Genomic DNA, 14,994 nt, shown 5'->3' with positions numbered 1-14,994 from the left:
AATATTCAAAAATGTGATTTCCCTATATAAACTATAGTAAAGTTTACCCTCTCCCCGGGGCAAACGTGAGACCCCAAAGGGTAATGAAATTCACAATTTAAGTAAAACACCATGAAACCCTTCCTTCTATGGAAAGTATTTGATTCTATCTTATGTCGGTATTGAGAAGAAGATTTTTGAAATTTCAGTCAATTATACCCTTTTTAGCCCCGCCCATCAGCACCTGGGGTTCAGTCAGGGCCAACATGTGCATTCCATCAAACTGTTATCCCATGCTGATAATGTTGACCAGGTTAGAATGAGTTCCAATACAAATCCAACAAATAATGCGCCAATCAGCCCCTGGGAGACAGTCAGGGCCAACATGTGCATTCCATCAAACTGTCATCCCATGCTGACAATGTTTACCAAATTAGAATGAATTCCAATAGAAATAAAACAAACAAAGAGGCCCAGAGGGCCTGTAACGCTCACCTGGTTGCATGAGATATGAAACAAGAATGATGCTTAAATATTTGTCACTCAGGTACCGGTATTGCTATGTCAATATATATCATAAGCATTTTATATGAGTACATGTACATTGGTTTTATTTTGATACTAAAAATGCCAAAAAGTGCATTAATCCATGAAATGAAATTGACTTTTGGCACGACTCCATAGGGATGCTACCACACAAATGTGAGTGATATCCATTGCTTAGTTTCAGAGAAGAACTTGTTTAGACCAATTGACCCCTTTGACCCTGCCCCCTGCCCCCTGGGGGGTCAGCTCCTTCCTTTACGCAATTTTGAATCCATACCCTAATAGGATGCTACCAGTCAAACCGTTGCTAAGTTTCAGAGAATAAGTTGTTTAAATCAATTTAGCCAAGTTGACCTTTTTTTGGCCCCACCCCTAAGCTACCCCATTTAAATGTGAGTAAAATCCATTGCTTAGTTTCAGAGCAGAAGTCTTTTATATCAATTCTGCAATACTGACCCCTTTTGGCCCCGCCCCTTAGCCCCCAGGGGGGTTGGCCCGTCATTTGTACAATTTCAAATTCCTACCCCAAGGTGATGCTACCAGTACAATATCAGAGATATCCATTTCTTGGTTCCAGAGAAGAAGTCAATTACATGATTATAGCCCGATTGACCACATTTGGCCCCGCCCATCAGGCCCCTGGGGGGGGTCAGCCCCATCATTTGTACAATTTTGAATCCCCACCCCATAGTGATGCTACCAGGCAAATATGAGCGATAGCCATTCATTGATTTCAGAGAAGAAGTCGTTTATATCAATACCGCAAAATTGACCCCTTTTGGCCCCGCCCCAGAGGCCCCTGGGGGGTCAGCCTCATCATTTGTACAACTTTGAGTCCCCTACCAAAGGGATACTTCTGACCAAATTTGTTCAAATTCTGATCAGAGGTTGTGAAGAAAAAGTCAAATAAGTCAATTGTTGACGGACGGACGGACGACGGCCGCCACAGTATGGCATAAGCTCACCTTGGGACCAGGTGAGCTAATAAGATCTGTATGATACAAAGGTATAACTATATATATGTACACTATTCTTACCTTCATTCAGGATTTCCTGAATTCGTCTTTGTTGTTCCTCCACATGTGTAGCCTGTTGACGATTAATAACCTCCAACTTTGATATAATTGTTTCGTAGCTTCCCAAATCAATTTTCGTATAGTTGGTAAGACGTTCAAATAGGTCATTAACATTCTGAATGTCATTTAAGTCTCTACGAGTAAAAGGACAATCCCTAAAAAGCTCTTTCAGTCGTTTGAAATCTTGTGGCTTAAGATGTTGATCCAAATGATCAGCCAGTACATTATGGATCTCTGTGGCCTTTTCCCTATTGTCTGATGAGGATGCAGCCATTTTCTTACAAACCTGAAAAATAGCATGAACATAATCAATGTAATTAAAACTCTCATTAATGGTTCATGCAAAATAAACTTTTAATAGGTTTAAAAAACTTTCTTAGAATGTTTTTTTTACCAACAAAAGATCCAAGAGGGATCTTTATTTGTTGTATGCATGCTCTTTTCTCTCCTTACGGGTGATTGATCTGATAACAAGGAGACATATTAAATCTGAGAGAAACATTCGAGATGAATTTTCTGCGAATCAACAATATCAAAGCTTAACTTCTGTCAGTCATTTTGTTTTCTAAGTACGTAAGACTCACAATCAAATGGGCACAACAAGGGATCAAGAGAAAACTAAATATGAAGTTTGAGACAAGGGGGACCTACATATGAAGTTTGAGACAAGGGGAACCTACATATGAAGTTTGAGACAAGGGGGACCTACATATGAAGTTTGAGACAAGGGGGACCTACATATGAAGTTTGAGACAAGGGGGACCTACATATGAAGTTTGAGACAAGGGGGACCTACATACGAAGTTTGAGACAAGGGGAACCTACAGAGGAAGTTTGAGACAAGGGGAAACTACAGAGGAAGTTTGAGACAAGGTGAACCTACATAGGAAGTTTGAGACAAGGGGAACCTACATAGGAAGTTTGAGACAAGGGGGACCTACATATGAAGTTTGAGACAAGAGGCCCAGAGGGCCTGTATCGCTCACCTGGTTGGTTTGATCAAACTTCAAAATAATGTTGTTAACAGCTTTATTTGATGATGTCTTACAATGCTATATATGGTTATGGGGGGGGATCTCAATGGTTTCAAAAGATATAACAAAGAATCCAAGTCCCTAGGGTTGGGGAAAGACCCTAGGGCCTATTTTTACAACATGATTGTGTTTATCTCTTCATGCCCAAGAATGCTATTTATGGTTAAAGGGTGGGGATCTCAATGGTTTCAAAAGTTATAACAAAGAATCCCAGTCCCTAGGGGTGGGGAAAGACCCTGAGCCTATGTTTAAAACATGATTGTGTTAATCTCTTCATGCCCAAGAATGCTATTTATGGTTAAAGGGTGGGTATCTCAATGGTTTAGAGGCGGGGAAAGACCCCAGCTATTTTTCCAACATTATTTTGTTTATCTCTTGATGCCAAGAATGCTATACGGTAAACCTCCGGTTAGTTCGAACAAAATTAAATAAATATTGACGAACCTGTTCGAATTATTCGAAATTATGCTTCAAAAAATATGCGTGAGTTCGAACTATTCGAGACAATATCGGCGAAAATCTCGGCAGAGTAAAATCATTAGACACAAACACATCCACCATAAATCTGTTACGTAATAACGGCGGCCTGAACAATGGCACATTTATAAGTCAGTAAAATGATAGTTTTTCATTTAATTCAATATTAATTGATCGTTAAACGTTTTTCATTTCGCAATAATTATGATGGTTTTTGCGCGAAGCCGCTCGCGGATCGGCTACAGTAGGCCCCAAAACAGTACAGTACACGTTTCATTTGTGACACAAAAGTTAAACATTTGTACAGTATAATCTTTGCATGATTATATTTTCTATCTGAATGAGAAACTATCACTTTATTATTGTAATAAATGGTCTCTTAAATACATCCAAAGCAGTCTTCATTACCTGTTGCGTTTACGAAACCACTGCTGTAAAAATAGGTGATATGTGTTGGTAAAATTAGGTCAGAACATCAACATGTCTGCTTTTAAATATGCCCAGTCGTATTATCTACAAAACATAGTTGATACCTGCAAAATTATCGATCACTAATTGGGATACCTGTGGATTGTTTTGACTGGATATGAATGCTCTTCACGTCACTCGGCACGATTGGGCGGCCGATCCTTTCAACTTTACCGCAAGCGACACCTCGCGTGGCCTGCTTACCTAGCGTGAGGTCGCTGGTTTTCAGGTAATACCTTGATTGACAATACTTAAGAGATTGTCCAGTCACAATTAAATAATCATAATGTTAAGTTAACACTATATGTGAAAATACAACGACGATTTCTTAGTTTGCCATACACAGCGCGAATACAAATACGCATGTTATTTATACATTGTCGGGGCCTAAATTTGGCAATCAGCTGTCTCGTGCGTGGTGTGTTTGGCAATGTAACAAAAACTGAATTAAAGTTAAAATATGTGGCATATATTAAATCACAGACGCATTCTAATGATCACGCATACAATCTTATAACCTAAACGTGCTTGTTGATCAAATTTAAATCTTGGCATTTTTTCGGGGCCGGTCATCGGGGCCGGGTCGTCGCGAGCTTTCAATGGAGTTTGCCGGAAAAAATGTTACTTTACGTTCTTCATTTGACAAGTTCGAACTATCCGAAATGGTGTCAGTTATAAACAGCCAGTGTTCGAACTATTACTAGCTAAAAAATTACTGTTTTTCTAGAAAAAAATGTGTGTTCGAACTATCCGCGTGTTCGAATTAATAGGTTTACCGTATATGATTATGGGGTGGGGATATCAATGGTTTCAAAAATATAACAAATTAACTAATATAAGTCTTTAGGGGTGGGGAAATACCTCAGGCCCCCAGGGGTTAGCCAAACTATTTGTACAATTTTGAATCCCCATTTCATAGCGATGCTACCTGGCAAAAATGATCAATATCAACTGCTTGATTTCAGAAGTCTTTTATATCAATAGACAAATTAACCCCTTTTGGCCCCACCCCTCTGGTCCCAGGGGATTGTAGGTCTCCACCATTTGCACAATTTGGAATACTATCCCCATAGTGATGCTATCATTGAAATATGAGAGATATCCATTGCTAGATTTCAGAGAAGAAGTCGTTTATAACAATATAGCTAAATCGACCACATTTGGCCCAACCCCTCAGGCCCCTGGGGGTCAGCCCAATCATTTGTACAATTTTGAGTCCCCACCCAATAATAATGCTACCAGGCAAAAATGAGCGATATCCATTGCTCGGTTTCAGGAAAGAGGTCGTTATATCAATATAGTCCAATTGACCACATTTGGCCCCACCCCTCAGGCCCCTGGGGGGTCAGCCCAATCATTTGTACCATTTTTAATCCTCATCCAATAGTGATGCTTCCAGACGAATTTGAGTGATATCCATTGCTCGGTTTCAGAGAAGAATTCGTTTATATCAATATAGCTAAATTGACCCCTTTTGGCCCCGCCCCTCAGGCCCCTGGGGGGTAGCCCCATCATTTGTACAATTTTGAGTCCCCTACCCATAGAGATTCTTCTGACCAAATTTGGTTAAATTCTGAACAGCGGTTATGAAGAAGAAGTCAACGGTATGGCATAAGCTCACCTTGGTCCTTCAGACCAGGTGAGCTAATAAAAGTCAAAAATGTGATTTCCCAATATAAACTATAGTAAAGTTTACCCCCTCCCCAGGGGCAAATGTGAGACCCCTGGGTCATGAAATTTACAATTTTGGTAAAGCACCTTAAGACCCTTCCATCTATGAAGAGTGATTGATTCCACCATATCTGAGAGTAGAGAAGAAGATTTTTGAAGTTTTAGTCAATTTGACCCTTTTTAGCCCTGCCCCTCAGGCCCCTGGGGGGTGGGGACCATATAATTTAGGATTTTGGTTGACCTTTCGCCATAGAAGCTACCTGCTAAATTTCATTGAATTTGGTTTAGGGGTTTTGGAGAAGAAGTGGAAAATGTAAATTGTTTACGGACCGACGACGGACGACGCACGACGACAGACAAAAGGGGATTAGAATAGGTCACTTGAGACTTTGTCTCAGGTGACCTAAAAAACATTATCAAACAAGAAATATCTTTAAAAAAGATAAACGTCATAGTTTTAATGCTGGTGGTTATATAATGTAATACTGCTGGTGAAATAAATCAACGAACTAATGCGTTTCAGCACGGATAACAAAATTAGGTCAGTTTGAATCATTTTTGGTAATAATAAGACTGCATTTGAATCAGGAATATGATTTTATTAATGTGTCATTTGAAAAGATACATCCACTTATTAAGCTTGCATTCAATCTCAACTTTGTTTTGTTTTTAACTGCATATCTGCATTTTGTATTGACCGCTACATTGACCAATCACATCCTGTCGCGTCATATCCGGGGCCAAAACAAAATTAGACGGCTATGCCTAAAAATATACCTTGTGTTTGCTTGGTCTGTTCACGCTCTGTCATGGACGAATGGCTGTGATAGCAATAAAAAGAAACACAATATAAAATACTGTTAATAAATCTATTGTTAATGAAACAATACATATATGCTGTCTTCCATATGCATTCATTATGAAAATTATGTGTTGTTATTGAAAGCCTTCACAAAAACTTCCTTAGTTGCTGGCCAGGAAATGTTTCTTTACAATATAATTATCAGAGAAAAAACCACCATTAGAAATTTCCACAACAAACACACTGTGTTTTTATAGATTTTAATTACTATCATTAATATGTCAGTTTATAATCTCATCAACTGACCTTGATATGTTGGGTTTTGCTCTACTCACTCCTGGATCGTCATCAACTATTGGGGAAAAAATAGGGAATAAACAGTCGGTTTACATGTAATTCAGTTCTACCTGTTTAAAGAATTACTAAAATGTTATTGTAATTTCTTTTCATTATGGAAATACACCTTTTACCACTTGGAAATATCCTCTCTTCATATTGATTCAACAAGATCAAATATGCATCGATACAAATGTAGTTTTGGTGGTTGGTAATGACCCTGTCTTCCCGATAGTGACCTACATGTAGGTTTCGAATCACTGATTGGACATGCAAAGGCACAGAGCTACTTACCCGACCACAGGAAGTTACCTCCACCAATAAGAGTAATACATTTTACGTCAGTTCATTTAAAGTTGATACCATTGGGTACCAATTTTTGAAAGTATTAAAACCCAACATCAATCAGCTGTGTTAAATTGGACATAACATTGTCTATATCATGTAGTATTATGGAACGCCAGGGCTGTCTTAGGTGATCAACTATGATTATATTCGGTGGTTATGTCTTTATATGATGTAGTTATACCATTATATGCGGTGCTTTTTACTTTATATTTGGTGGTTATGTCTTTATATGCGGTAAACACATCCTTATATTCGGTAGGTACGTCTTTATATTCGGTAGACATAACCTTATATTCGGTGCATCCAGGTTTTTAATCTGAAGTGAGTGCGTATTGGACAAGTTGTGAAAAAAGGCTTCATTTTCCACACAAAGAAACAAATGACTAAGTCTGTTTTCCCCTTGGGAATTTTGGAATACTTAACGTCCTCAATGTATGCCAAGACAATGAGAACTATAACGTGGAAGTTTGTAATAGAACATCATATAGATTTTGGAAAGTTAGAGTAATACAAACAGAGTAAAAACCTCCACATTCCCATAAATGTTTCAATACACACTGTACAATGATAACTTGCGCTATATTTTTCATGATGCCTTGTTAATCATGATATCTAGTTATTTAAGGTCAGGGTTTAAAGAGGTCGACACAGTAAGATTTTTTTAATTGTGAAGTTTTCTTAATAAAATACAAGTTTTGATATTTTTTTAAAATAAATAAAATAGAACAGCTACTGCAGTTAATACAGTCTATATCCACTTAGAAAATACTGAAGATATTGAATTGTTTCCCTTAAATTATCACATATTTCACAAAAATCTGGAAGACGAAACTCTTAAAATATACGCGCTGAGAAAGCGCGGGAATCAGTGGCAAAATCTTTGACGTTGAATTCTTATGACGTCACACTTGACGACAATACAGTACCATTAAGCTCCTGAATGGGGTGTTCAAGTCAGTAATATTTCAGGGTTTTCGGTTGTAACCTGGAAAGTTGTGCTAACAATGCTGTTATCTAAAGATAATACATTGAAAAACTGTTCTATGTAACGCACATATGCAGCAAAATAACCTCTTATTCTACTCTCGCATCCAATTTGATCAGCACCGAAACAGGGAGGGTTCCGATTTAGGTAACCAGCGAAATATCTCAAGCCAATCAAATTCGCAAGGTGACGGTGAAGGTTACGAGTCCATAACTTCCAAATCTTTATTATGACGTCATTATCATAGTGATGTCATAATTGTAACGTCGGCGATAACGAAAGATGGCTGTTGAAAACGCTGTTCCGTCTTTGACGATACTAATTTGATCATTCATCGTAGAGACAAAATTCCTGGATACAGTCTTTAAAAGTCGTTGTCAAATGTAAATATAAGCATAGCGCGCTTCATGTTGAATTTGCCTTTGTCCAGTTGGCATTCATCAGCCCATAACTTCCAACTGAAAGCAGTTCAATGCTTAAATGAATCAGGCCTTTGACATGGGTTGTGTAGATATTTTAAGAATTAACCAATTTGAACTAACTTTCAGTTATTTGTTTTGACGAGAGAGAAATTAGTCAGATCTCGTCGTGTAGGGAATGAGATTTCAAACATGGCTGCCTCTACTGGAGGCGCGCGACTTTTCCCGCGGGACACGATTTCAAAGTTGAAGGGGTTATAGAATTGATTGGAAATATAACGTATACACGTGATGTTTTAAAGAGAGCTGCGATGAGCTGCGCTCTTATAATCATGAAATAATATGAATTAAGACAAAGCCTTAGAACAGCGCAGCTATAATCACCTGACTCGCCATTAATTAAGAAGGAAACACAGGGACATGAGAATAACAGTCTAAAAACATGTACCACATTTTCCGATTTTATTTTTTTTCAAAAATCTTTTTTTTTTTTGGGGGGGGGGGGGGGAGGGAGGATGTTAATTTAAAATAATGACACAATGCATCTGCAAAATATGCTACAAACTAGGCCAATATTAGGGCCTTATCCAATACATATAGACTGTAAATTATACATCCCCATTAAAAAAAAAAAACAAAAAACAAAAAACAAAAAAAAAAAACAAAAAAAAAACAAAAAAAAACCCAACAACATGTAAACACAATGTATTACATCTATACGTATATCGGCTGAAATTCTTATTGTTTGTCCTGATGTGACGAGCATTGTCTTCACTTTGCATTGTCGGATTCCAGATGATCACATTTATCATATCCGTGATGACATGTGCACTGCATAATGATATCATTATTCTACTGCCACATTTCATATGCTACTTACAACGTAAAAGTGCGGAGGGATCGAACCCGCAACCCTTGCTTACTGGTCCACCGCTCTACAGACTGAGCTAAATGGACATTCCCCCATCACCGACACTAGAAGCAAGGCGGCCGTATCACTATGTACACTATTTACAATTAAAACCTGCCCCGAACACACATTAACCCAGGTTTTATCCCCAACGAAGCCTCTCATTTTCCTATAGCTTTTTTCACTTGGAGTGGTCAACGGCACCAAATGTACTGTAACAGAACAGCAAGTAGTGTACCTCCATCGGGATCGAACCCGCGACCCCTGATTTAACTAGTCAGCCGGATCAGACAGAACTAAAGCGCTAGAAGGCAACCGTATCACTACATATATAAACTATTTACAATTAAAACTTGCGACGTTTATGTATATTATCTTTTGTTTTATGCATGTTTTTGGTTTTGGTTTTGTTTTGTTTTTGAAGCATGGACACATCTTAGTATGTACATTGTCCGTGGTTGAAATAACAAGAAGCAAAACCACTCACTTATAGACTAATAGACTATTATTTGAGATACATGTATATTATAAACATCGAGGTTTTTAATCTGAAGTATATGGTGTTCTGTTAGGGCCAAATTTCCAAGATCGCTCCTTCGACCTAAACGCGAAGGAGCGAAAACACGATGGCGAAGGAGCGAAGAAAACACTATGGCGAAGGAGCAAAAATACAATGGCGAAGCAGCGAATGAGCGAAAATACGATGGCGAAGGAGCGATGGAACTTCGCTTCTTCGCCATCGTGTTTTCGCTCCTTCGCCTTTGTATTTTCGCTCCTTCGCGTTTAAGTTGAAGGAGCGAAGGAGCGATATTGGAAATTTGGCCCTAACGGAATACCATAGAAGTGAGTGCTTAATGGACAAGTTATGAAAAACAGGCTTCATTTTCCACACAAATAAACAAATTACAAAGTCTGTTTTCCAGTGGGAAAGTTTGGTATACTTAACGTCCTCACTGTATGCTTAGACAATTTAATCATGCTTGATAATATAATTTTCATTGACTTAGAAAGAGGTATGGTCGTTTTCCGATTATTCTGACCTAGACCACGTATGTACAGCGATAGTCCGGTGTCATGCATAATATGTACCTCCTGCATAATAAGTATCCGGATACTTTTTATTCTGCATAAAAAGTAACCGGATACTTTTTATACCCCTACCAAAACGTACCCCCCTTGCATAAAAAGTACCCCCCCTACCAAAAATCTTTAATTTTGACTTTATCAATCTGAAATTGGGAAGATATGATAAGAGGACCCAAGGGATGTCATTTTCAATGTTTCTCACCCCATCCCACCAAATCCCCACCCCAGGGGCAAAAAAATGAAAAAAAAAAATGTTTTGCTTAAACTTCCAAATATGACTAAGGATCAACATAGGAAACCTTCAAATGCATATAAAAGACAATTCGCAAATTCCCCAACCCCCCGGATACTTTTTAATCTTCTGCATAAAATGTACCCCCCGGATACTTTTTATTCTCCTGCATAAAAAGTACCCCCCTACCAAAAATCTTTAATTTAGACTTTATCAATCTGAAATTGGGAAGATATGATAAGAGGACACAAGGGATATCATTTTCAATGTTTCTCACCCCATCCCACCAAATCCCCACCCCAGGGGCAAAAAAAAATGAAAAAAAAATTTTTTTGCTTAAACTTCCAAATATGACTAAGGATCAACATAAGGAAACCTTCAAATGCATAGAAAAAACATCTCGCAACTTCCCCACCCCCCGGATACTTTTTATTCTTCTGCATAAAATGTACCCCCCGGATACTTTTTATTCTCCTGCATAAAAAGTACCCCCCAACCAAAAATCTTTAATTTTGACTTTATCAATCTGAAATTGGGAAGATATGATAAGAGGACCCAAGGGATGTCATTTTCAATGTTTCTCACCCCATCCCACCAAATCCCCACCCCAGGGGCAAAAAAATGAAAAAAAAAATTTTTTGCTTAAACTTCCAAATATGACTAAGGATCAACATAGGAAACCTTCAAATGCATATAAAAGACAATTCGCAAATTCCCCAACCCCCCGGATACTTTTTAATCTTCTGCATAAAATGTACCCCCCGGATACTTTTTATTCTCCTGCATAAAAAGTACCCCCCTACCAAAAATCTTTAATTTAGACTTTATCAATCTGAAATTGGGAAGATATGATAAGAGGACCCAGGGGATGTCATTTTCAATGTTTCTCACCCCATCCCACCAAATCCCCACCCCAGGGGCAAAAAAAAATGAAAAAAAATTGTTTTTGCTCAAACTTCCAAATATGACTAAGGATCAACATAGGAAACCTTCAAATGCATATAAAAGACAATTCGCAAATTCCCCACCCCCTGGATACTTTTTATTCTTCTGCATAAAATGTACCCCCCGGATACTTTTTATTCTCCTGCATAAAAAGTACCCCCCCCCTACCAAAAATCTTTAATTTTGACTTTATCAATCTGAAATTGGGAAGATATGATAAGAGGACCCAAGGGATGTCATTTTCAATGTTTCTCACCCCATCCCACCAAATCCCCACCCCAGGGGCAAAAAAAAATGAAAAAAAAATTTTTTTGCTTAAACTTCCAAATATGACTAAGGATCAACATAGGAAACCTTCAAATGCATAGAAAAAACATCTCGCAACTTCCCCACCCCCCGGATACTTTTTATTCTTCTGCATAAAATGTACCCCCCGGATACTTTTTATTCTCCTGCATAAAAAGTACCCCCCCCTACCAAAAATCTTTAATTTTGACTTTATCAATCTGATGTTGGGAAGATATGTTAAGAGGACCCAGGGGATGTCATTTTAAATGTTTCTCACCCCATCCCACCAAATCCCCACCCCAGGTGCAAAAAAAATGAAAAAAAATTGTTTTTGCTTAAACTTCCAAATATGACTAAGGATCAACATAGGAAACCTTCAAATGCATATAAAAGACAATTCGCAAATTCCCCACCCTCCGGATACTTTTTATTCTTCTGCATAAAATGTACCCCCCGGATACTTTTTATTCTCCTGCATAAAAAGTACCCCCCCCTACCAAAAATCTTTAATTTTGACTTAATGTTTCTCACCCAAAAAAAAATGTCCTTTTAAAAATGTAGTTTTTTGGCTATATATAGTCATCAGTCCTTTTTGTTTCAGGAGAAATAAATGAAACCTTAATATGTATTAAATTCCACAACATCCCATGTGTTCTTTATTCTTTTAAAGTAATATAAAAGGTTGTCATGACAGCACTTATTGAAAGAAATTAAATCAATTGTACAGTACCTCTCTGGAGTACCATGGTAATTGCATGTCACACTGTCTCCCCAGGTAAGGACCAGGGAGTTGACTGGACTGACGAATAGTTGAATCCTATTTACCTATAGATTGATATACAATTAAAATGACGTGCTATTGTCTAAGAGGTCCCCTAAGACAGGGAAGCCATGCATCCATTAACACCTTTACCATGGGAACAGGGTGGGGATAGGGTGGGGCAGGGGATACAGGTGATCCCCAAGCCATAGGATTATATATACATTCACTTTCAAACGCACCACTGTGAACACAACATGGATCCAGATGAATATCGAGATATAGTGACATTTCTACAAAGTTCAACTTTGAAGAAGAGAATTTGGCCGTAATTACTATATAGAATTGTTATTTTTTAAATATCCATGTTCTATTGAATTTTTTTTATCTTAGAATAAGCATATAATGTTATGATATTTCTGGTTATAATTATAGGCACTATCAGAAATTCTTCATATCCAGAAATTAAAATAATGACAAATATCGATAAATAATGTAAATTATTTTTTTTATCTGAATTCTAGATGACACATTTAAGATTAATATGAGTCACTATCTGTTTACTCTGAAGTTACAGGTGATAACCATAGCAAGTTAATTTTTCCAAACTTGCTCAAAGATCAATATTGTAAAAAAAAAAAAAAAAATAAAAAAAAAAAAGTAATTTCTTTTATTTACACTAGGAAAAGTTTAAATAATATCAGTATATATGAGATATCATGTTATTCTGGAGTAAATGTCATTCTTGATATTCAGTCTTCTTTTTAAAGTACATATTTATTCTCAGTTTTTGAACATGATAAACAATATATATAATGTTCTTATATAGTACTATTGTGCCACACTTTTACTACATTTCCTTTCTTACATGTATAACAGTTGGTGGTATCTAAAACTGATGATTAAAAAATGGCTATAGATTGTTCAATTTTAATTGTTTGCATTTTTTAATATTTATATCAAGTAATAAACTAAATGTATTTACTAGTTTCTAAACTTAATATCTTTAGAACAATGAAATAAAGGCATTACAAGTTAATACTGTTTCTTTTAATACCTGATGATCAATTCTCGACTCTGTATCAAAGGACTCATATCCATCATTTCAGGTCACAATATCATAGCAATTAATACACTTTGTAAAAAATTTCAACAATAAACTTTAATAACATAACCAGGGTTTAATAAATGTATCAGTTTAATTGATCAGTTTAATTCATTTCAGATATCCTTATGTAAACTCTACAAATCAGTACATCACTAAATTATGTTAAATAGGATACTAGAAACTATGTAAATATAGGAACAATGCTATATATCGTGATCACATTTTAGATATTATGGATACATTTGATCTTGTAGATATCAGGCGAGAATAAATCGAGAAGTACATTTATAAACTTGGCATATGGTCCAAATAATAAACAAGCAATGTTAACTTATTTTTTAGTATATTCAGATTTGGCTCCATTAGATAATATATGTGACAAAGAGATAAGTTACAAGTCAGATAGTCCAGAGACCTATTTACTTATAAGTATAAATCTATATGCAGAAAATCCAGAAATAGATAATAAGGACTTATTAATTTTTAGAATCAGCAATTCTTTACTAATTTATTATAAGAATTCAGTGTTAGGTGAATGACTATTGCTTATAATATATATGGCACAGAAAAAAAGAGATGGGTGAAGGAATTTTAGGAGAAGCAGTTAGAATCCAGATATAGACAAGTAGAACATATACAGTAATTAGAAAATGAATTAAAATTACTAAGAGAAAAGAATATTAATGGTACATATTATCCAAAAGTAAAAGCAAGATGGAAGGTTGATAAAAGTACTAAATATTTTTGTGATTGAGAGAAAAGACAGGAAAAACTAATTCTAAAAATCATAACAGATGTCTTACTTGAACACAAATTCTAATATGGAAAAATATAAATGATTGATATGATTAAAATAAACTGTTTTTAAAAGAATTGGAACTTTTTTCCATTTTTTATCATTTGACCTCAGTGATCTTAAACAAAAGTCAAGATAAAATTTAAGGAAAAGCAATAAGTTTTGTAGGCCACAAACATGGTGTCACTGTGCCAAATATCACTTTAATATTGTTTATTTGGTCACATATCGAAGGACATATAATTTTGAAGATGCATGAAACGTTTCAAGGCCGCATCATCAAAAATAACATAAATAAAAATGTTAATATCATAATAATACATGATACCGAACATTGTGCTGTTCATATTACACCAACATTTTGGTGATCATTATTTCAAAGATCAGTGTCACAGATCCAAAAACAGATTTAAAAAAATGTTTTTTGAACAACCATAACCTTGTCAACGTTTGTGCTATTTCATGCATGCTAATATGTGTCATGTATATTACAGTCAGTGCTAAACTTGTTCCATGCTATATGTTATAATAGAATGTGTCAATTAAGGTCTAGACCTCGTTAGGGGGGTTAAAAATAAAATCTTAAATTAAGTGATTTCTTTTATCGGATATGAAAGAGCATCATCAAAACAAATTCTTTCTAATAAGGTTCTTTAAGGAAGGAAAATCCAAGATGTATATGAAGAATCAAGAGGCCCATGTAACACTCTTAAACTTTAATAATCTAC

General features: G+C 36.3%; 1 long non-coding RNA gene across 1 annotated transcript; it reads right to left on the bottom strand.

The window, feature by feature from the left end:
- Positions 1–1,762: 1,762 nt before the first annotated feature.
- Positions 1,763–6,423, bottom strand: LOC117318144. The gene is made up of 3 exons (XR_004530300.1): positions 6,360–6,423; positions 6,029–6,072; positions 1,763–1,887 (listed from the first exon to the last, which is right to left on the bottom strand). It is a non-coding gene; the product is annotated as an uncharacterized LOC117318144 (long non-coding RNA).
- Between the last annotated feature and the right edge of the window lie 8,571 nt (positions 6,424–14,994).

Source organism: Pecten maximus, chromosome 19, assembly GCF_902652985.1.
Source record: "Pecten maximus chromosome 19, xPecMax1.1, whole genome shotgun sequence".
Lineage (NCBI taxonomy): Eukaryota > Metazoa > Mollusca > Bivalvia > Pectinida > Pectinidae > Pecten > Pecten maximus.
Note: the sequence above shows the minus strand (reverse complement) of the source record. Positions and strands in the feature narration are given on the sequence as shown.